Consider the following 22,883-nt stretch of genomic DNA (forward strand, 5'->3'; position numbering starts at 1 on the left):
CAGAAAGTCCTCCTCACTTTGTTAATTGGCTGTGTAAATACCCACCAGCCCTGTTCAGATTTGATCCACCCTAGAGTGAATGGATTAAGATTTAAGATGCAAGTGTCCTTGGTTTTCTTCCCCCCTAGTGATCTGGCTGGCTGATTTCTCCCTTCTATTTGGCATTGCAAGGAATTGCTGAATACATTATATGGCAAAATGGAAAGAAAGAACAGGGAAGAACATTGAAGGAAGAGAAGCCTGATTAATCCATAACCTTTAAGTAAGGAACAGGACAACGAGAGAAACAGGTGCAGCATTTAATTAAAGCATAGGGAAAGAAATAGAAAGTGGGAGAAATGAATGAAGATGTGATGATAATACAGAAATAGCCCCTGTTTAATGAGCACCTACTACGTGCTAATGCTGGGCTAACAGGTGTACCAAGTACAACAAGTAAAAGCAGGCTTGGTCCTTGTTCTCAAGGAGCTTACCTTCTGCAGTCTACACTACTGGACTAGGTTTCTGAGGCAAAGGTCACGTCCACTGATAGACTGAGACGTCTGCAAACTCACCTCGTACCACTCTGTTCTCTATCTTTTCTCATCAGTCATTCTGGAATCTTCTCAGTTCTTCCAGCCTGCCAGGGTCTCCTGCTGCCCACATACTCTTTATTGCCTAAGAGCTCTTTTCCCCTTTGCTATGGTTTTTTTTTTTTTTTTTTTTGAGATGGGGTCTTGCTCTCTCACCTAGGCTGGAGTGCAGTGGTACAATCATGGTTCATTGCAGCCTTGACCTCCCAGGGCTCAGGTGATCCTCCCACCTTAGCCTCTCGAGTAGCTGGGATCACAGGTGTGCACCACTACGCCCAGCTAATTTTGTATTTTTTGTGGATATGGTGTTTTGCCATGTTGCTCAGGCTGGTCTCGGGCTCCTAGGCTCAAGTGATCCTCCCACCTCAGCCTCCAAAAGTGCTGAGATTATAAGTATGAGCCACTGTGCCCGGTAGTTTGGTTTGAATATTTGTCCCCTCCAAAACTCTTGTTAAAATTTAATCCCCAAGGTGTCAGTATTTTGGGGTGGGACATTTAAAAGGTGATTGGTTTATAAGGGCTGTACCCTCATAAATGGATTAATCCATTCATAATGAATGCATTAATGTATTAGTGGATTAATTAGTTATCCTGAGATTAGGACTAGTGGCTTTATAAGCGAAGGAAAAGATACCTTAGCTAGCACACTCAGTTCCTCACCATGTGATGCCCTGCACTGCCTCAAGACGCTGCAGAGAGTCTCCACCAGCAAGAAGACCCTCACCAGATACAGCCCCTGCACCTAGGACTTCTCAGGCTTTATAATTGTGAGAAATAAGTTCCTTTTCTTTATAAATTACCCAGTTTCAGGCGTTCTGTTATAAGCAACGTAAACCAGATTAAAACACCTGTCTTACCTGGCAATCTCCTTTTCAATTCAGCAAAGACTTGGTCTTCTTTTGGGAAATTCCCTCACCCCAGGCTAGCTTAGAGCTTCCTGTTACATGTCCTCACAGTTCCCTGTATGGCTTAATTAATACCTTGTAACCACTGGCTGCAGGCCTGTCTTTCCCACTACTCTGTGATTTGTGAAGTTGCAGACTGGTTTGTTCACCAGTATCTAGCACAGGGCCTGGCACGTGAAAGGTGCTTGTTAAACATTGGGGAGGTTAAAGTTCTGTTCCTTACAGCCTAGAAGTTATGGGTCTTAATTTAATTGAATTTTTAACCTTGGATTGAATTTTTAACCTTTCTTTTCCCTTGTTTCTGTGACACCTTGGTATTTCTTTATTAGTATATTTCATTTTTACACACAACATCAAGGCAAAACAACGAAGAAATGTGGCTGAAGAAGTAAGCGATATATTTTTTTTCTGACTTAATCAGCAGGTCCCGGGAGAATGAAACATTTTCTTTGAGGGAAAGACCGGAGCACTGGTAAAGATGTTGCTGTAAATCTCACTTGGACAGGGCACGCCAGTTTAAACTCTGCAGTGTTAATCTATGATTACGGCTTTTCTCATTTCTCGCATTTGAAAAGGAAACAGACATTTTCATTGTGACTTTAGATTACTATGTTCTATGAAGGCTTTAAACCCAGGACATTGAAAAGGAGAAAATTTCTACACTAGAAAATGTAGGCAAGGAAACCTGCTTTTATGATGTTAAACTTTCTGTGGTGTGATGTCAGGGTGGGCAGATGCGTTTCTGTGTAAAGTTGCACCCCCTTGAGTGCCAGACAGCACCCATATTTATTAGTCTGAGGAAAATTTACCAGTGCTATAGCGTCTACTATAGAGAGCCAACTAAATAAAGTATGATCTTTACAGTGGCCTTTCAGAAACTCTAAGTGCCTGCAAGTGGCCTATAAAGGGTGAATGATTAACACAGCCCCTGAGTGAAAATCATAGATGCTCTGTAGCTGATTTCACTAAATCAAGCAGTGACTAAAATAGATGACCCAGTGAGAATCTTGTGTGGCACAGGAAGAAGTACAAGAACATTTAGAGACCCTTAGACCAGGATTCCAGACCTAACTCTACGGCTTACAAAGGAAGGGGCCTTGGGAGGATCGGTCATCCCCATGAGCTTCCCTTCCCTTCCTGTAAAATGGGTTTACTAGTCCATAGGCACCAGAGGGCTTTGTAGAACCCCCCAGCCCAGGCTTTGTGGTGGCAGCCGCTTTCTCCCTTTGTTCTCTCTGCCCAGTTGTTGAGGGCCCAGTTTCCAGGCCTGCGCGGCACAGCTGTCCAAGTGGGGCCCTCTAGTTGAGGCTAATTATAAAGAAGGCTGGCAGGGTGAGATAACTGTTCTCTTCCACTTTAGAGGTTTGGTTTATTAGAAACAGAGCCCTGAGGGGATTTCTAGGGCTATTAGGAAGTTCAAATAATGTCTTGGGTACAATGCAGTGATTTCTGCGGGTCAATTTTCCCTCCAACTAAAAGCACTTAAGAGAGCAGGGGGGCAGGGGTGAAGGAGGCTACCATGAGAAAAACATTGAAAAGAAAGGGGAAAAAGAGCTGTGCACCAGACTGACCAGCTCCATATTGCTGAGTTCTCAAAAAAAAAAAGAGAGAGAGAGCGAGAGCCAGATCCCCAGCTACTTTGCCCATGACCTCTGGGCAGGCAGCTCAGAGGGGAGGCGCGTCTTTGCAGCCCAGAGTCTGTGTGTCCGCGCGGGGCTCCCAGTCCCCGGGACATGGGGCTGGGGTCCTGGGATCGCGGAACTGGCGGCGCCCTCTACGAGCTACGCTTTGAGGGTGGGTGGCCCCACGGAGCTCCCGCCGCCTCAGTGGCCCCTCGCGTCACAGGCCCGCCGCTAATTGACCTGCTGTTTTTTTCATTTCCTGGTTGATGGCTTTTCTTCCCGCTTCATCTGGGACCGCGGCAGGAGAGTCCCGCCCCTCCCCGAGGGCATCGCCCGACTGTCTCTCTGTCACCCTTGCCAGCCAGCAGAGCCCGGTGCGTTCAGATGCGTGGGGGAGCGGCCACGGGCCAGGCCGCCGCCTGCTCGAGCTTGCCGGAGGTCGGAGGAGACCTGACGCACTGGGGCCCCTGGGATGCAGCATGGAGCCTTCCTGTGGGTGTCCCCACCGCTACCCCCACATCGGGGGCTTCCGCCAGGGGTCTCCGCCAGCCTCAAACTATTCTTGCCTTCTGGGACAGAACGCATTCTTTCCAAGTACAGACAGCGTGCCAGGCTCAGGGCTGCTGAGCTCTCTGTGCCGGCCTTGGACGTGTTGACTTGAAGGCGTCTCATGGAGTCCTCCCCACAAACCTCTTAGAGGCGAGGCCATCACCCTTTGGGGCCAGAGTGAAGAGGCTGAGGTTCAGGGGATCAAGAGTAGCCCCAGCGCACACCTAGTGTGATGGTGGTGCTTGTGGCTTCCCCAGCGATCATCCCTTGGGTCTTTCCCTGGGGACTTTGCTTCCCTTACTCCAAGCCAAGCAGTTTGGATGGGAGGACCTCATTCTGACGGTGGTTGCATGGTGATTGCATGGGATGAGCAGAGCTCCTCTAACCTGCCCTACTCAGCTGAGGGCTACTGGAGGCTTTACATGGTTCTCTCCCTGAGAGGAAGGTGGGACAGCCGTCCGTTGGCCTGTCTTTCAGCGTAAGAGTAATTGCCAGTTGCCTTGCCAGGCTAGCTGCCTGGGGAGCTTGACTAGGTTGTTCCCTGTGGGGTCAGTCTAGGAACAACTAAGTAAGCATGGCTCACACCTGCCCTGCCCCAGAGTACTTTTGCTCCTGCGAGGGCTTACAGGACAAAGGGCTGGCCCTGGAGCACAGAGTGCTCCTTTGGCGTCGTAGGAAGAGGGGCTGTGGGGGTGAGTGGAGAGCTCTCCATGAAAACACGTGCCTTCCTGTAGTCTGGTTATCACGTGTAGATAGGTAAACATTCTTGGTCCATACCCATACATTTAGGGGTAGACTTACCACCATTTCCTTATCCTTCCCTCCCAGCAATGAAATCTAGTAGGCCTATTGTGCTGGTGGTGGGGGTACAATCTTAAGGTGGAAGAGACAAAGAGGTGGCACTTCCATTGCATATTTATCATGGCCATGTCCAGTGGCCTCCCTCCGCACAAGCTCCTGGACTCCATGAGCTCCGTGGTGCCCAACTGCTTAGACAGTTGACTGGATTGGCATATTGTCAACCTAAATAACAAACAGAGAGACTCTCTGAGAGCCCCTCTATTCCCAAAGTTATTTTGAATAAATATCACTTTCTTTTAGAGAGCCTCCCTCTGTTATTTAGGTTGACAGTTCATGTGTTCATTCACTCAACCTAAAGATTTTCAGGCGCTGGGCCAGGCATTGGTTTTCCAACTCCTAACACTAATTTTCCTCGAACAGATTTTTATATTATGTGGGGAATATTTAAGTATTTAGAAATTCAGATTAGTACTACTGCTACTTTTTAAACTTATAAATTCCCACTCTCTTGAGGGAAATCACAGCAATTAATTTTCATTTCATGTATCTAGAAAATTCTCTTCCTGTTTTAAAACAAAAATGTTTTTCTGATTCAGTCAGAATCACAGCTATTTACTGAAAAAGTAAGTAGCAGCTACATACATAACAACTGAATAAATAAGGAGAGAAATCTCTTTAAATAGGATGATGTAGGTTGATTCACCTAACCAAATTATGGTTATTTCATTAACTCTCCAATCGAAATTCCAAAGCCTCATTCTATTTGCTGAGGTAAATTTGTTTAACATGAAGCTCTGACACCCTTTATAATAATTACACTTCTAAATGAAAGTTTAATTTTTAATCATTTGCTTTGCTAAAATAGAACAAATGAGAGGATAATATGACAATTTAAAGGATTTGCAGTAGATCCCCTAGAGCTGGAGGAGACATGAATTTTTTCTGAGTACTGCTGACTAGTGGAGGAATTTTAAGTATGATAATAGAACTGCTTACTCACAATGTTTGCTTCTTTGATGAAAATAAAACCAGAGGGAATTAGAAGCCAACAGAGGTGAGGCAGGTCAGTGCTACCTGATCAATCACAGACCTTAATGGGGACTGTGATCTTTTCTCCACCATAACAGGTCCTCTAGTGGATTTCTGGACTTGAGATTCAGGGCACTGCAATGCATTATAAAAATGAGCCAATTCTCCGTGAAACAGAATTAAAACAATTTTCCTCTTAGAGGAGGTAGATGCTATTGTGTATTTGCAAATAATGAAATCCACACAATAGGAGGGACAGCTTAGTTCATCTCGTCCTTTGGCTAAAAGCTGTGATTTTTGTTTTGTTTGCTTTTTAAGTCACTTTCCAGCAGTTGAGTATGATATCTGCCCAGTTCAGGTTCAGAATGTGAATTCTTTTCAGAGCTATTTTTAATCAGAATTACCAAATAATGAGTGAAAAACAAAGCCCTTTTAAATTAATAACTCTCTAGATAATAGGATTGATTAAGGAGTCTTTAATCTCTCTTCATTGTGACACACTCTTACAAATAGCCACTTTTTTCTCTTTCTAGGAATTGTGAATTGGTGCAATTCTCTTACCTTTTCACATTCCTCAATGCTTCAGGCAGCAGATGATACAATTTTCAATATCACATGTGCTTATTTACTTAAGATAAAATGAAAACAGCATAGAAGGGAAATGTACTTGTGATTCCCTTTTGTAGGACTGCTTTGAGCCTGAGCTCAGAGGTTGAGGGCTCATTTTACAGTGGCCTTGACTTGTAATCTATATTTTGTTTGATTAACTGTCCCTGGTCCTTTTAAAACTGGTGAGAGTGCAGTGACATTCACAGTAGTCAGAATCTTTAGGAGTTCACATATGACTTTTCTAAAGCTTACTACCATTATTGTTTATTGCACAGACAACTGTAAGGCACTATTAATATAAATCAAAGTGAAAGAAAAAGTTTATCCACAGTCTTAATCAAATTGTTTTCATTTTGCAAGTTTTCTCCCAAATCTTTTTTATGAACAGGAGAATTTTTTACACAGTTGTAATGGTAAGATAGGTAAGATTTTGTATTTCACTTTTAAATGTAAGGTACCATACACATTTTCAGTATTACATTATATTCTTCACAATTAAAATGCTTATATCTGTGTAATATTAAATAGTGAGACTGTAATTTAACCATTTTTTCATTTATGAACATTTAGATTAAAAATCATAGTATATAAATGTTGCTGTGAAGTGTATTTTTATTGTATAATTAAAAAAAATCTTTTGGGTTATCTCCTTGGTATAAAGTCCTCAAAGTGAGGTCAGGTATAAAGTCCTCAGAGTGAGATCAAAGGGTATGAATATTTTGATTCTTTTTAGTATATGACAAAATGGTATTCTTAATGAGTTGTACTCATTTACACTTAATTTTTGACAATATCCGTTTTATCTGTTAGCATTGGGAATTCTCATTTGAATTTTTTTCTACTTGAACAGTTAGAAAGTGGGTATATTTTGACATCATTATACTGTTGTCAGTAGACCAAGGAATGTTGTCTCTCGCTCTCTTGGGAAAGAATGTGACGGCACTTCTTTAGATCCTTAACTCATCATTTCATAAACTAATAATTAGGTTACAACCCAAGGAAATATTATATAGAAATCTTAGCATGATTTAATTTCTATTTTCTCATCTTCTCACTTTCTTTTTTCTGCTTCTAGTTGGGATGTTAGAAGCAGAAGGGGTCCCAGCTGGGATGAAAGGGGGATATGGTGTTACTGTTCTGCAGATCATTCACCCAGTGCCTTGTCATTCCCTGTGTCTTTGCTTATGCTCTCCATTTAGCTTGGAAAACCCTTTCCTTTTGTCCCCACTTTAATGACTGTGGTAGGCAGAATTCTAAAATCAAGATTCCCAGCTCTACTCCCCAGAACTCATTGTTTGATAAGCTATCACTCCCATGATTATGTTTTGTTATATGGCATAGTTGACTCTAAGATAGGATTATCTGGGTGTACTTGACCTCACCACAGGAGTTCTTTTAAAAGCCCAGAGTTTTCTTTTCTGATCGCAGAGGGAAAGTCACAGATTTGAAGCTCTTGGAGGGATTTGGCATGCCACTGCTGGCTCAGAGATGGAGGTGGCCACGTGCCAAGGAATGTGGGCAGCCTTCAGGAGCTGTGAGTAGCCCCAGCTAATAGCCAGCAAGGAAATGGCGACTTCGACCTGTTGCTGCAGTCAGCCAGCAACCTGAATGAGCGTGGAAACAGATTCTTCCCTGGAGCTTTCAGGTAAGGGCTGAGCTGGCCAACATCTTGTCTTAGGCCTTTTGAGACCTTACACAGAGAACCCAGCTGAGCCCACTTGGACTTCTGACCCACACAACTGTGAAGTAAACGAGGATGTTGTTTTAAGCTGCTAAATTGGTGGCAATTTGTTAGTGCAACAACAGAAAACAGATACAATGATATAGAAAGAAATTTGTCTTATATAATAAACATTAATTTTAGCCAACCTGCTGGACTTGAGAGAGAGTTCACAGGTAACAACTGCTGACCGAAGCCCAGGGCAGCCTGAATGATATGGTTGCCAGGGACTCATATTCCTGTCCTCTCTGCTTTGGTGGGCTGAGTGGTATGCTTCCAAACTTGCTGGTGCTAATTCTATTGCTTATCATAATTATCCATTTATTTATATGCATTTTGGTACTATGTCAACAGGGGACGTAAGACAGTGAACATAAAGAGAGCTGATCTTTCTACCACAGGCTGAACACTTTGGAAACACTGGATGTATCACTGAAAAATGCTATGGAATTAGGTGGGTGAGGCAACTAAAGAGCAGAGAATTGTAAAGATTTAGAATGTTTCTGGAGTCACATTACTCTGCCAGCCTGTCTCAGTTCTTCCTCTGTGTTAAAGACTTCAAAACTAGACTTTACACATGGTGCATGGGGAAGATGGCTTACTGAAGACTGCAGCCCTCAGCAGTGCTGTGCCCAGAGAAAAGGTGCTGGTCTGAAAGCAGAAGAGTGGTGAATGAAGGCACAGGACTTTGCTTTAAATTAAAATAAGATATTTCAGGGGTTGGTTTTTATCCTATTTGAGGATTCCTTGCATTGACTGCTTTTTTTTAATTGATCTAATGCATCCAATTCTATCAGATAAGAGTGCTTCTGTTACAGTATTAGATATGTGCATGCACTCGCACACACACATGCATGCTAGGGTAAGCAGGCTACAAGTCTAACCATGAAATATGAATAATTTTTGTAACAAGTGCATATTGCTAGAATAACATTGAGAATATCAGTAGTTATATTTGAGTAGGAAGCTTATGTATATTTTCTATAATGCATATATATTGTTTTTGAAATAAGGCAACAAAGGAAAATCCTCATCATCATCATCATCATAAAAAAATAACTGCTAGCTATCCTTCAAGGTCAGGGTCCAAAAATTTCCTCCCTGAAGTTTTTCTCAATTCACATGAAGTTTCATAAATCACTTATTTCTTTATGCTCCCATAGCTCCTTATTTGTACTTAATTAGTTCTGATATGTAGCATGGCCAATTGTGTCTTTCCCTTTCATTTGAGAGCAAGGACCATGACTTATAAATATTCATATTTCATCACACCAAGCACAGTTCCCACCATTTAGGAGATAATTGTCCAAAGAGTGAATGAATGAATTGTGCTCTGGTGTAGTGCAGTCACAAATGTATCAGGGAGGTGTGTGTGTGTGTGTTTTTATTAAGGCTCTTTCTCAGTGTCCTTTGATAAGCAGTTTAAAAAAATCATACTTTGGTCTATGTGATCCAGATCATGTGTTTTTGCATCTTATATAATCTGAAAGCAAAGGCCATACATCTAGCCCTCAAGCAGAGCCTTTCTGGGCAAAATGAGAACAGCTTTCTGAAAAACAAACTCAGCACTGGGTGTGCAGACACCACTCAGATGTTGGTCAGGCCCTAGAAGAATCTGCATAGCAGAGTTCCCTTGGCACTTCCCTCCTGTTCTGCATCTGGACTACCTGTGAGCAAGCCTTCTCATTGTGTAGGGTAGCATTTGTGAAGTGTTTGCAAGTATTTCATCTCATGCAAGCAGACTGGGCTATGTCCTGATTTTGTTAGCGTGATTGCTGAAAATGGAGTGGTCTATTAAAAAGTAATGGTCACCGTCTGACGGATTTGCTTCTTGCAACATTAGTGTCATGGTGATGGATTAGGAGAATCTCCAAAGTGGAAAGGCATGTTTCCACAAATATTTTGTATAAACATAAATTCACTTGCAAACATGACTCATTTCCCATTTATTTTTTAATGTATTATCCATAATATTTGCCATGCATCTTTTAGCACACATGTGGCCCTCTCTGGAGGGCTCTGGTAAGTGATTGTAGCAGGGCCAGAGGAAGATTGGTGTCCTGTGCCCATGTTTTCAAAGTTTTCCCTCTGTTTCTGAGCTGCTTGCAGGAGGGGAGGAGAAGTTAAGAACCACAAGGGAGGACCAAGCAACCTCTCTGGGCTAGGAAAGCTCTGAGAGGAATCTCTTTTTACTAGAAAGGGGAATCTGTTTAGTGATTTGAAAAATCCCTGCCTTCATTTCGTCTTCCACTGAAAATTAAATGATTGCTTTTTATGCTGCCTTTCGACATCTAGAAGAGCGAAATAAAGAAATGCGTAATTTCTCCCACTAAGGCTGGATTCAACAGCCTATATAGCTGAACTGTGATATGTTTCCAGGGATTGGGACTGAAAAAACTCTTTCCATTAAGGTCATTCCATTAAGGATTTTAGAAAAATGCATCTAGTTGAAGACAAAACTTTCCTGGACAAGAGAGATAATATATTAGGAAGCTTGAGCAATAGGCCAACAAACTCAACGGACTCAGAGACCTGAGAGACTGGGATATGATTGGGGAAGGAACAGAGCTAGTAAAAAGCATTAGGGACCCAGGCATTCTAATAGACAGGGGACACACACACTCATGGCCCCTTTTCTATATTTCTGACTTCACTTAGCTCTGGCTCTATAGATGCCCATTTATCTATTGGCTTTGCTGTCCAGGATTCATTCCCCTTTCTGCTGGTGGTTGCTTTTGATTTTCCTTGGAGAAGGCTTTGTTCATGACTCTTAGATTTAGGTTTGGAGGAAGTTGACTTTGCCTCTGACCTGAGGAGTGGGTATGGGCCCAAACCTGTCAAGGAAAGCCTCAGCCTTTCTAGACCTCACTGACCAGTATAGAAATGGGTCAACAGCTGACCCAGCTGGCGGATGCTCAATTCTTGCATGTTGGATGATTTCAGAAATTTTCCTTATATACATGAAGGATTTTTTTGGTTCTAGCTTATAAAAATCTCCCTAGCAACATTTCTTCCATTAGGCTTAATATTTGTCTCTTTTATTATTGTTGTTCAATGTCAGAGAATTTGCAATGCAGTTGAATTAACATACACACAATATTGTAGCAGCCTGGGGGGTTAAAGATAGTTAACCAGCTGGGAGAATAATTCATTGTCTAGCATAATACTCAGAGAAATGTGAAGGTGGGTGCTTTTGGTTGAGCATTCTAAGATAAGTGAATCTTCTAAGAAATGAGACTTGCAAACTGGAGTCCAGTGGATTGCTTCAACCAGATCTGGTTAGCAGTAAATGTCATTAGCTTAAAACGTTTTCTCTTACCTCTGTTGTCTGTGATAAGATGAGCCTTCTAAAAGGGGAAGTGCAGTTCTTTCACATTTTAACTCCTCCTGGGGGTGTTAAAGCTAGCTGAAGTCAGGCTTCCTGCAAGCTACATTAAGCATGTGTCCCTCCAGGGCAGAAGGGAAATTGTGATGTCTCTTGAGGGTTGAGAGGCTCCAAAGGCAAGGCAGCTTTCTAAAATTATGGCCTTTTCTCTTTTCTTTTCTTTTCTTTCTTTCAATGGGGTTTCCCTCTGTCACCCAGGCTGTAGTACAGTGGTATAATCATAGCTCACTGCAGCCAAACTCCCGAGTTTAAGTGATTCTCTCATCTTAGCCTCCAGAGGAACTGGGATTACAGGCAGGAGCTACGGCACCCAGCTCTTAAAATATGCTAGTTTTATGGAATTTTTCTAATATTCCTATTTGCCCCACCCTCCCACACTATAGTATTGATGTTCAAGATGAAGATTTGCAAGATTTTGATGTTAAAAAATGAGTCTGATTTTCTCTTTTGAGACAATTGTTTTTACAATGAGTTCTTTGGTGGTGGTGTCAAATTATTCTTTACGTTTCCAGGAAACAACCAAGTACAAGTTGATAACATTAAAAAAGAAATGAAGAAGAAGAAAGAAAGAAGTAGTGGTAATGATGGAAACTATTTTAGATTTTTAAAAGACTAGATTTTAGAAATGAAATGATCAGTCAGACTTTATATGAATCCTAGGTCAAACAAATAACTGTAAAATACATTTTGGGGATATATGGGGGAAATTTGAATATGGTCTACAAATTAGATGATACTAAGAAATTATTGTTAATTTTGTTAAGTGTAAAAAATGGTTTTGTGGTTATAAGATGTCCTTATATTTTAGAAATCCTTACTAAAGTATTTAGGATGAAATGAAATTAGGACCTTTTCTCTTTTCTTTTCTTTTCTTTCCTTTCTTTCAATGGGGTTTCCCTCTGTCACCCAGGCTAGAGTGCAGTGGTATAATCATAGCTCACTGCAGCCAAACTCCCGAGATTATAATCTGTGTGTTTTTTAAAAGACTAAGAAAATATTGCAAAATGTAAGTCTACGTGATGGTTATACAGAGTTAAATAGACAATCCTCTATTTTTATACACATTTAAAGATTTTATAATACAAAGACTTTTTGAAAAGGACATATAAATTGCCAGTGGATTCCTTTACTACTTTTGTTTTTCTTTTTTATTTTTTTAGAGGCAGAGCTTTGCTATGTTGTCCAGGCTGAACTTGAACTTGTCCTGGGCTCAAGCAATCCTCCTGCCTTAGCCACTGAAGTGACTGGGATTATAGGCGTGCACCACCTCCCCAGCTTCTACATCTATTTTAAGGAACCAATGTGGGCACCATCTCTGATGAAAACTGTGGAATAAAACTCCAAATATAAATTAGATAGATTTAAATGAACTTTAAAAAATATTATCTGCTACTAAAATACAAAATTATGCAGCATTTATAAGTAAAAAGTTCATGAAGCTTCTTATTTCATTTATCCCCACCTATGTTCTGTGGGTGGGCATAAAAGAATAATAAAAGCATTGCCTATTGAAGGAATAAAATTTTGACTCATAAATTGAACTTCATGAAAATTATTAAAAGTACTTCTAGATGTAATAGGTTCCCCAGAAATAGTTCTTATTTGCATGATAGCGTTTCCAATAAATGAGAAGAAGGTAATATGTCCATTGTAAAAAAAAAAAAAATACAGGTAATCCAACCAGGCATGGTGGCTCACACCTATAATCCCAGCACTTTGGGAGGCTGAGGCAGGAGGGTCACAAGGTCAAGAGATCCATACCATTTTGGCCAACATGGTGAAACCCTGTCTCTACTAAAAATACTAAAATTAGCTGGGCATGGTGGCATGCACCTATAGTCCCAGCTACTCGAGAGGCTGAGGCAGGAGAATCTCTTGAACCCGGGAGGGAGAAGTTGCAGTGAGCTGAGATTGCATCACTGCTCGCCAGCCTGTTGACAGAGGGAGACTCATCTCAACAAACAAACAAACAAACAAAACAAACAAACAAACATAATCCATTAGAAGAAAAAACTTCCATAATTCCAGCCCATTATTAATATGTTTGTATAGTTCTATCAAGTACTTTCTTTGAGCATAGGTATGTATCTGTCTTTTTTCCTCCTTTCTCCCTTCTTCCTCTGTTCCCTTTTTTCACACCACCATTAAATGTGAAAACAAACCAGAAATAGAAAACAGTGACTACACCTAAAAGTGAAATCCACTTGTGATGAAAGCACTGCACTCCCAGAGTAAAGCAGTCTTTACTTTGGTAATTTATGTTTTCTTTTAACAGTCCTATGACTTTCATTTTTATTATTTTTATTTATGATTAACACATAATAAATGTACATATTTGTGGGGTAAAATGTGATGTTTGGATACATATATAATTGTATAATGATCACAGTTTAATTAACATATCCATTGTCAGGGAGGTTTTCAATACCCATTTTTAGACTGCATTCTAGCCTGGGCAATTAAATAACACTCCCGTTCTCTCTCCCCCTCTCCTCTTCCTCTTTTTTCCTCTTCTTCATTCCTTTTTCTTTCTTTCTAAAAAAAAAATCCATTGTCTTAAACATGTGTTATTTCTTTGTGATGAGAAATTAAAAAACCTCTCTTCTAGCTATTTTGAAATACACAATGCAATGTTGTTAACTCTAGTAATCTTTCCATGCAACAGGACACTGCAGCTTATTCCTCCAGTGTAACTAGAGCTTTGTACCCACTGACCAATCTCTCACCTTTCCCCACTTCTCCCCATCCTTCCCATCCTCTGCTAACCACTATTCTGCCTTCTTCTTCTGTAAGAACAAGTTTTTAGACTCTGCGTTTAAGTGAGACCTTGTGGGGCTTGTTTTCCATGCCTAGCTTATTTAGTTTAAACATGTTTTCCAGGTTCGTCTATGTTGCCACAAATGACAGAATTTCATTTTGTTATTATAACTGAATAGTATTTCATTGTGTGTGTGTGTGTGTGTGTGTGTGTGTGTGTAAACTATAATATGTATAAATGTACTATAGTTTCTTTACCTATTCTTCTGCTGATGAACATTTCAGTAGATTCCGTATCTCAACCACTATGAATAGTGCTGCAATGAACAAAGGAGTTTAGATATCTCTTCAACATACTGATTTCATTACCTTTGGATGTATATCCCCTAGTGGGATTGCTGGATCATATGGTAGTTCTATTTTTAATTTTTTTTTCTTAGAGATATAGTCTTACTCTATCGCCCAGTCTGGAGTGCAGCGGCTATTCACAGTCACTATCATAGTACACTACAGCTTTGAACTCCTAGGTTCAAGCTATCCTCCTGCCTCAGCCACCTGAGTAGCTAGAATTACAGGCCCATGCCACTGTGCCCTGCTGTCATTTTTAATTTTTTGAGGAACCTCCATATTGCTTTCCACACTGGATCCTACTGGCAGTGTATAAGGGGTCCCTTTTCTCCAGATCCTTGCTTTTGATTTTTTTGATAGTAGCCATTCTGATTGGAGTAAGGTGATGTCTCATTATAGTTTAGATTTGCAGTTCCCTGTTGACTAGTGATGCTGAGCAATTTTTCATATACCTGTTGGTCATCTGTATGTCTTTCTTTGAGAAATGTCTATTCAGGTCTTGTACCCATTTTTAAATTGGTTTATCTGTTCTTTTGTTGAGTTTTTTGAGTTTCTTATATATTTTGAATATGATCTCATTATCAGATGTGCAGTTTAGAAATATATTCTCCCATTCTATAGATTGTCTTTTTGCTCTGTTGATTGTTTTCTTTGCTGTGCAGAAGCTTTTTAGTTGGAGGTAAATCCCATTTGTCTATATTTGCTTTTGTTGCCTGTGTTTTTGATGTTTTGCTCAAAGAATCCTGGCCTGCACAAATGTCATGGAGCTTTTCCCCTATGTTTTCTTCCAGTAGTTTCACAGTGTTGGGTCTTACACTTAAGTGTTTAATCCATTTTGAGTTAATTTTCGCATATGGTGAGAGATAAGAGTCTAGTGTTATTCTTCTACCTATTTAGTTTTCCCAGCACCATTTATTAAAGAGGTTGTCCTTTCCCCATTGTGTGTACTTGATACCATTGTTGAAAATTGATTGGTTGTAGATGCATGGGTTTATTTCTGGACTTTCTCTTCTGGTTCATTGGTCTATGTATCTGTTTTTATGCCAGTACCATGTTGTTTTGGTTACTATAGCTTTGTGGTATGTTTTAAAGTCAGATACTGTTGTGCCTCCAGGTTTGTTCTTTTTGCTCAAGATTGCTTTGACTATTTTGAGGTCTTCTGTGGCTCCATATGAATTTTAGGACTTTTTTTTTTTCTATAACTATGAAGAATGTCATAGGTATTTCAATAGGGATTGTATTTGACAGGGATTGCTTTGGATAGTATGGAAACTTTAACCATATTAATTCTTCCCATCTATGAACATAAGATAATTTTCACTTTCTTGTGTCTTCAATTTTTGTCATTAATATTTTCTAGTTTTCATTGTAGAGCTCTTTCACCTCCTTGGTTAAATTTGTTCCTAGGTATTTAATTTTTTTAATAGCTGTTGTAAAAGGTATTACTTTCTTGATTTTCAGATAATTTGTTATTGGTGTATAGAAATGCTACTGATTTTTTAATATTGATTTTGCATCCTGTAACTTTACTGAATTTGTTTATTGGTTTAGTGTTTTTTTTTTGTGTGTGTGTGTGTGTAATCTTTAGGGTTTTCTATATGTGAGATTATGTCATCGACAAAAAGGAATGACTTGACTTCCTCTTTTCTAATTTGGATGTCCTTCATTTATTTCTCTTGCCTGATTGCTCTGGCTAGGACTTTCAGTACTACATCGAGTGAGACCAATGAAAGCAGGCATCCTTGTCTTGTTCCACATCTTAGAAAGAAAGCTGATACCATTCAGTATGATGTTAGTTGTGCATTTGTTATCTATGACCTTTATTATGTTGAAGTACATTTCTTCCTAATTTGTTGAAAATTTTTATCATGAAGGGATGTTGAATTTATATCATTTTAAAGATATATTTTTATGAATTCTTATATATGAGGGTCATTAGCCCTTTAAGAGATGAGTTGCAAATATTTTCCCCAGTCTGCCAGTTATCATTTTTAAGTGTTTCATAACTTTATTATTGCAGTTGGTCACATTTATGAAGACTTCATATAATTACAGATAGTTATAATAAGACAATTATCACAATGCAAAGGAATCTACCAGCATGTATTGAAAATGATATTATTATTGCTGGGCACAAATATATAGAGATAAATCTAATCATAATTTTTAAAAATCAAGGCATAATTTTCACATAATAAAATGCACATATCTAAAGTATTCAGTTTTTGGTTGGCAGGAGTATTCATCTGTGCAAAAACCACCTAACACAAAATTTGGAGCATTTGTATAATCCCAGAAAGTGTCCTTTCTAGTCAATTACCCAATGACTCCCAACTGGGCAAGCATTTTCTAATTTGCCATGATTTTATTTTTGGACTTCACATATTTTAGAATCATTATAGTATATACTGTTTTGTACCCAGCTTCTTTCATTCAAGCGTAATGTTTTTGAGATTTATTCTTGTTGTTTGTTGCATTTGTTCATGTGTTAACAGTTCATTTTTAGTGCTTAATAGTATTTCATTGCATGAATATACCACTATTTGTTTATTCAAAGACTTGTCGAATTTGTTTATCCAAAGACAGTATATACTTAGAAATTTCTGGATTATAAGGTAGGTATTTGAGTATAAGAAATTGCTCTAGTGTTCCTCAAGATGGTTGTACTCTTTTACACTCCCATTGGTGGTACATGAGAGTTCTAGTTGCTCTATATCCTCACAACACTTAATATTGTCCAGCTTTTTAATTTTAACTATTCTAGGGGTATGTAGTGATAACTCATTGTGAATTTAAATCCATATTTTCCTCTTAAGTAATGATGATGAGCATCATTTCATGCACGTTTTTTGGCCATAGATCTTCATTTAAGTGTTTGTTCAAATATTTTGTCTATTTATAAATTGTGTATTTTCTTACTATTGAGTTGTAGGAGTTCTTTATATATTCTAGATACAAGTCTTTTATTAAATATTGTTTTATTTTTATTTTCTTAAAGTGTTTTTCAAAGAACAGATATGTTTAATTTTGATGAAGTCCAAATTATCAGTACCTTCTTTTCTGGTTAGTTTTTATTGTATCTAATCTGAGAAATCTTTGCCTATACTAGGGTAATGAAGATATTTCTCTTATGTTTTCTTCTAGAAGTTTTATAGTTTTAGCTTTTAAGCTAATATCTATAATCCATTTCATTTACTTTTTGTGGATAGTGTCATGCAAGGATTGAGGTTTGTCTTTTTCTTAAAAAAATACAGATACACAATTGTACAAAGACTATTCCTTCTCCATTGAATTACCTTGGATTCTTTGTTCAAAATCAATTAACCATGTAAGTATGGGTCTATTTCTGGGGTCTTTATTCATTTTATTTATCTTCATATCTATGCCTAAATGAATACATTGTCTTGATTATTGTAGCTTTATAATATGTTTTAGAATTGACTGATGTAAGTCTTCCAACTTTGTTCTTTTTCAAAATAAATTTGTCTACTCTAGGTTTTTGTATTTCCCTATGCATTTTAGAATCATGTCAACTTGCATAAAAATTTCTTCTGGGATTTTGCTTGTGCCTATGGTGAATTAAATTGTTTAGTTTTGGGAAAATGGACATCTTAACAATATTGATGATATACCTCTATTTATTAGGTTTTATTTAATTTCTCTCAAGAATCTTTTTTTTTTCAGTATAGAAGTTTTGTACATCTTAGATTTATTCCTACCCATTTGCTGTCTGTTGTTAATATTATGCTATTTTTAAATTTCACTTTTTAGTATGATTTGGATTTGTTGTATGTTTGCCCAAATCTCATGTCGAATTGTAATCCGCAGTGTTGGAGGAGGGGTTGAGTCAGAGGTGACTGGATCACGAGGGTGGATTTCCCCCTTGCTGTTCTCATGATAGTGAGTGAATTCTCATCAGATCTGGTTGTTTAAAAGTGTGTGGCGCCTGCCCTTTTGTTCTCCACCTTCTCTGGCCATGTAAGACACACCTGCTTTCCCTTCACCCTCTGCCATGATTGTAAGTTTCTTGCCTTCCCAACCATGCTTCCTGTGTAGCCTGCAGAACTGTGAGTCAATTAAATCTCTTTTCTCTATAAATTACCCAGTTTCAGGCAGTTCTTTATAGCAATGTGAGAACAGACTAATACACTTTTATTGGTTACAAATATATAGAAGTTCATTGCTTTTTATATATTGACTTTGTATCTGTGACCTTTCTAAGTTCACTTATTAGTTTTATGAGATTTTTAAAAAATTTACTTTTTGTAGATTCTACAGGGTTTTCTATGTATACAATCATGTCATCTGCCAATAATGAAAATTGTGCTTCTTCCTTTCCAATCTTTTCCTTGCCATACTGAATTGGTTAAGATTTCCAGTTCAGGGTTAAATACAAGTGAGAATATTGCCTTATTCCCAGTTGTAGGGGAAATTATTCAATGCTTCACCATTAATATGATGCTATCTGTAGGTGCTTTTGGCAGATGATCTTTATCAGACTGAGGAAGTTTGCTTCTATTCCTAGTTTTAAGCTATTTTTAAAAATCTTAAATTTGCATTGAATTTTTCAATTTTATTTTGCATACATTAAGAGGAACATGCTTTTTTCTCCTCTCTCCTTTATTTTGTTAATGTGGTGATTTTTTAATAGGATTAAACAATTTATGTTTCTATTATTTTTCAAAAGATACAACCATTCTTGGTCATGATGTATTACCATTTTTATAAAAAAATTTATAAAATTTATAAATATTGCTGATTCAACTTGTTAATATTTTATTTAGAGTTTTTACATTTATGTTCATAAGGAATATTGATTTATAATTTTTTCTTTTAATGATCTTGTCAAGTTTTTGTATCAGAGTTATGCTAGTCTCATCAAATGAGGCTGGAATTGTTCCTTCCTCCATTTTCTTAAAGTGTTTGTGTCTATAATTATTTATTTCTTCAATCTTTGATAGAATTTACTGTGAAGATAATTCTATCTACTTTGATAGAATTAACTTAGAGGTTTTTTTTGTCTGTTTTATTAAAATTTATTTCATAGATGGGTTTTTATGTTTTCTTTTTCTTCTTGTTTCTATTTTGTATGGAGTTGTGTTTTTCAAGGAATTTGTCCATTTAAATTACGTTGTCAAATTTGGTGGCATAAAGTTGTTCATAATATACACTTACTATTCTTCCAATGTCCATAGGCTTCATGGGGATTGCTCTCAGCTCTCTCAGCCCTTCTATCCTACCCTCAGACTTAGGAGAGTAGCTGAAGTTTTCATAATGTAGGCCTGGAGTCTCCAATCCCCAGGCCATGGACAGGTCCCTGTCTATGGCCTATTAGGAACCAGGCCACACCGCAGGAGGTGAGTGGTGGGTGAGTGAGCATTACTGCTTGAGCTCCACCTCCTGTCAGATCAGTGGTGGCATTAGATTCTCACAGGAGTGTGAGCCCTATTGTGAACTGCACATGCAAGAAATCTAGGTTATGTGCTCCATATGAGAATCTAACAAATGCCTGATTATCTAAGGTAGAAAAGTTTCATCCCAAAACCACCCCACTAACTGCCAGTCCAGGAAAAAAAATTGTCTTCCCTGAAACCGGTCCCTAGTGGCAAAATGGTTGGGGGTCACTGCTTTAAAGGTGTTTCTTACCTGCCCTGACACCAACCTTTGGTGGACTGCTGCCTTGTAGTTGGGGCAAGTCTCTGCCTTGCACATAAAGGAAGACCCTGTTTGCAATAGAGGGATGTTTGTCAACAACTTTGCCTTATCCCCAGCCTTTAGCTGTGTGATTTAAACTTCTCTATGTAATGTAGCTTTTTTATGACTTCTAGATTTGAGGTCATAGTTAAGTAGGTCTTTCTCATTCCAAGTTTTAAAAGGAATTCTCTCATGTTTTCTTCTAGTATATTTTTGGTATATTAGAGAAGGGGAATTGTTTCTATATATTTAAATCTTATATCCAAATGAATATACCCTGACATGGGTGTGGTATAAACCCAAATTTAACTTTTCCAGAAAACTGTCTAATTGTCTCAACACCAAGTACGGTTCCGTTTTCATTGAGATTTGCCTTTGATCATATATTATTGGGTTTATTGCATGATTTTCTCTGCTGTTTTTGATTGTTTGTTTTTGTCTTTTGGTCTAATTATCTTTTCATTTTTCACTATCACAAGGTTTAATTATTGAGGCTTTATATTTTAATACTTGTTAGGTGTTCTATAAAGTCAAATCCACGGCTGTAGTCACCCGAAAAGCAGCAGTAAAGGAATTCCTACAAGGGAGTTCCCCATATCTTCCTAAGATGGGGCCAGTTGGCATTTCAAAGAAAGAAGCACTGAATACTAGGATGATCAGTCCAGAGCATTCATTAGGGGAACTCCTGTACAGAGGAGTCCGCTGCAGATCATCGAGTCAGATGGTAAGACAAGGGATGTTCTACCTAGGTACATCTGCCTTAAGGGGGTCAGGTTATGGGGTTTTATATGAGAGTTTAAGGAATTTGGTTAGTGACACTGGCTAATTTCTACGTGTTTACCAAAAGAGTTACGTTCTCAGTGTTTTTCAGCAACAATCTAAGCAGCTTTATTGGTGCCTGAGAATGTTCATAGCCCCTGGTTGGGTTCAAACCTGCAGGGAACATGTAGCTGGCCAGGTCACAGAGAGGTCAAGACACTCTGTTTCTAGATCAGGAACATGTGTGTGCTTTGGGGAGCTGCATGGGGGACACTGTGGAACTTGTAGTAGGCCTAGTCTTCCATTATTACATTTTGTTTTCAGGATTTTCCCAAGTATGTTAATTGGTTTTTCCATGTGAACTTTAGAATCGTGTGTTCTAAAGCAAAGTTATGGATACTTTTTATTAAACCATATTAAATGTCTAAATTAACTTGGAGATCACTGATGTTATTTATCTAAAGATATCTAAGATAATGATATCTTTCCTTTCATTCAGGGCATCGCTTCTGTCCTTTAATGATGTTTACAATTTTTCTTACACATTTCTTTTAAATTTGCCCCTAGGCATTTTGTCTTTTTTGTTGCTACTATAGTATATGAGGTATTTTCTTCCCATTATATCTTCTAACTAGTTGTATATATATGTATAAATAAAAGCTATTAACCTCTACATCGTCAGGTAGTACCCCAGTATCCTTTTAAATTCTCACACCAGTTTTTCAGTTGATTCTTTTTGATTTTCTAGGTACACAATTAGATCATCTTCAAATAATGATAGTTTTATCTTCTCTTTCTAATTTTATGACTTCAGTTTATTTTTTTCCCTGCTATCAAATTACATTGACTAGTATATTAAGTACGAACATCAAGGAAGCAGGTTATTTTATGTTAAATGATGAAGAGCTAGTTGGCATCCTTATCTTGCACTTAATTTTGATCAGAATGCTTCTGGGGTTTCCTCATTAAGCATCTCAAGCTGAGATACATTTATGCTATTATGTTAAGAAAATATTTTTTTTGAATCCTATATTATGTATTTTTTTGAATCTAGAATAGTTGCTGTCTCTTTAAAGTGAATATGACACACTTTCAGGGACTGATGAGAATCCAAGATCTCCTTGCTGGACCGCAAATCATAATTTAGAGTTATGCCTTAGGAAGGTCATATAGATTATTTTCCTTATAACTATGATTTTACATTTGTTGAAGCTTATTTAATCTTTAGGCCAGGCATGGTGGCTCATGCCTATAATCCCAGCACTTTGGGAGGCCAAGGCGGGTAGATCACGAGGTCAAGAGATCGAGACCATCCTGGTCAACATGGTGAAACCCCGTCTCTACTAAAAATACAATAATTAGCTGGACATGGTGGTGCGCGCCTGTAGTCCCAGCTACTCGTCGGGAGGCTGGGGCAGGAGAATTGCTTGAACCCAGTGGGCGGAGGTTGCGGTGAGCTGAGATCGTGCCATTGCACTCCAGTCTGGGTAACAACAGCGAAACTCCGTCAAAAAAAAAAAAATCTTTAACTGCCCATCCACTTAGCCTCATAAGACCTTTCTGTTTCATTATAATAATTATATTAAAATTTAGCCATTGTACTGTTTTTATAACAAAAATCACATTGTTTAATTTATAATGTATTATATTCTGTTAAGATATAATGAAAAAATAGTGGTGGTTAGTAAAGAAGATGTGATAGATGTTGTCATTCAGTGTGCCATTTAAGATTAATGTGCATCATCATATGAATTATACATACGCAGTTCCATGTATAATTTCAGTTGCATTATAATCATCACATAATTCAGTGTATGCATATGTATTTATATATATTTATATACATGTAATACATAAATATATAAATTTATATAAATACATATGCATACACTGAGTTATGTGATGATTATAATGCAGAATACACAAATTGCAAAAGCAAAAATCAAAAAACAAACTTGTAAAAGCAAAAACCAAACAATAACAACAATGAAAAAAGAATAGTTGCAGAATTTTGACAACTGTCTCTTCAGCATTTATGGAGATAATCTTATTAGGTTTCTTTGTTAGTTATTAATAATATTTCAGGATGAATTATATTAAAAGATTTCCTACTACTGAACCATTCTTGAATTT

General features: G+C 38.2%; 1 long non-coding RNA gene across 6 annotated transcripts in view; it reads left to right on the forward strand.

Annotated features, from left to right (window-relative positions):
* Positions 1 to 22,553, forward strand: part of LOC108588430 (uncharacterized) — a 42,603-nt gene extending 20,050 nt beyond the window's left edge. For 2 of the 6 annotated variants that reach the window (XR_013527371.1, XR_013527368.1), the window contains 2 exons: positions 129 to 8,261; positions 17,552 to 18,930. This is a non-coding gene — a long non-coding RNA (uncharacterized LOC108588430). Of the gene's footprint in view, positions 1 to 128; positions 8,262 to 17,551; positions 18,931 to 20,508 lie in introns of those variants that run through there. The other 4 variants (XR_013527370.1, XR_013527369.1, XR_013527372.1 and 1 more) reach the window with 4 other exon arrangements.
* Positions 22,554 to 22,883: the final 330 nt, after the last annotated feature.

Source organism: Callithrix jacchus, chromosome 15 (assembly GCF_049354715.1).
Source record: "Callithrix jacchus isolate 240 chromosome 15, calJac240_pri, whole genome shotgun sequence".
NCBI classification, from domain to species: domain Eukaryota; kingdom Metazoa; phylum Chordata; class Mammalia; order Primates; family Cebidae; genus Callithrix; species Callithrix jacchus.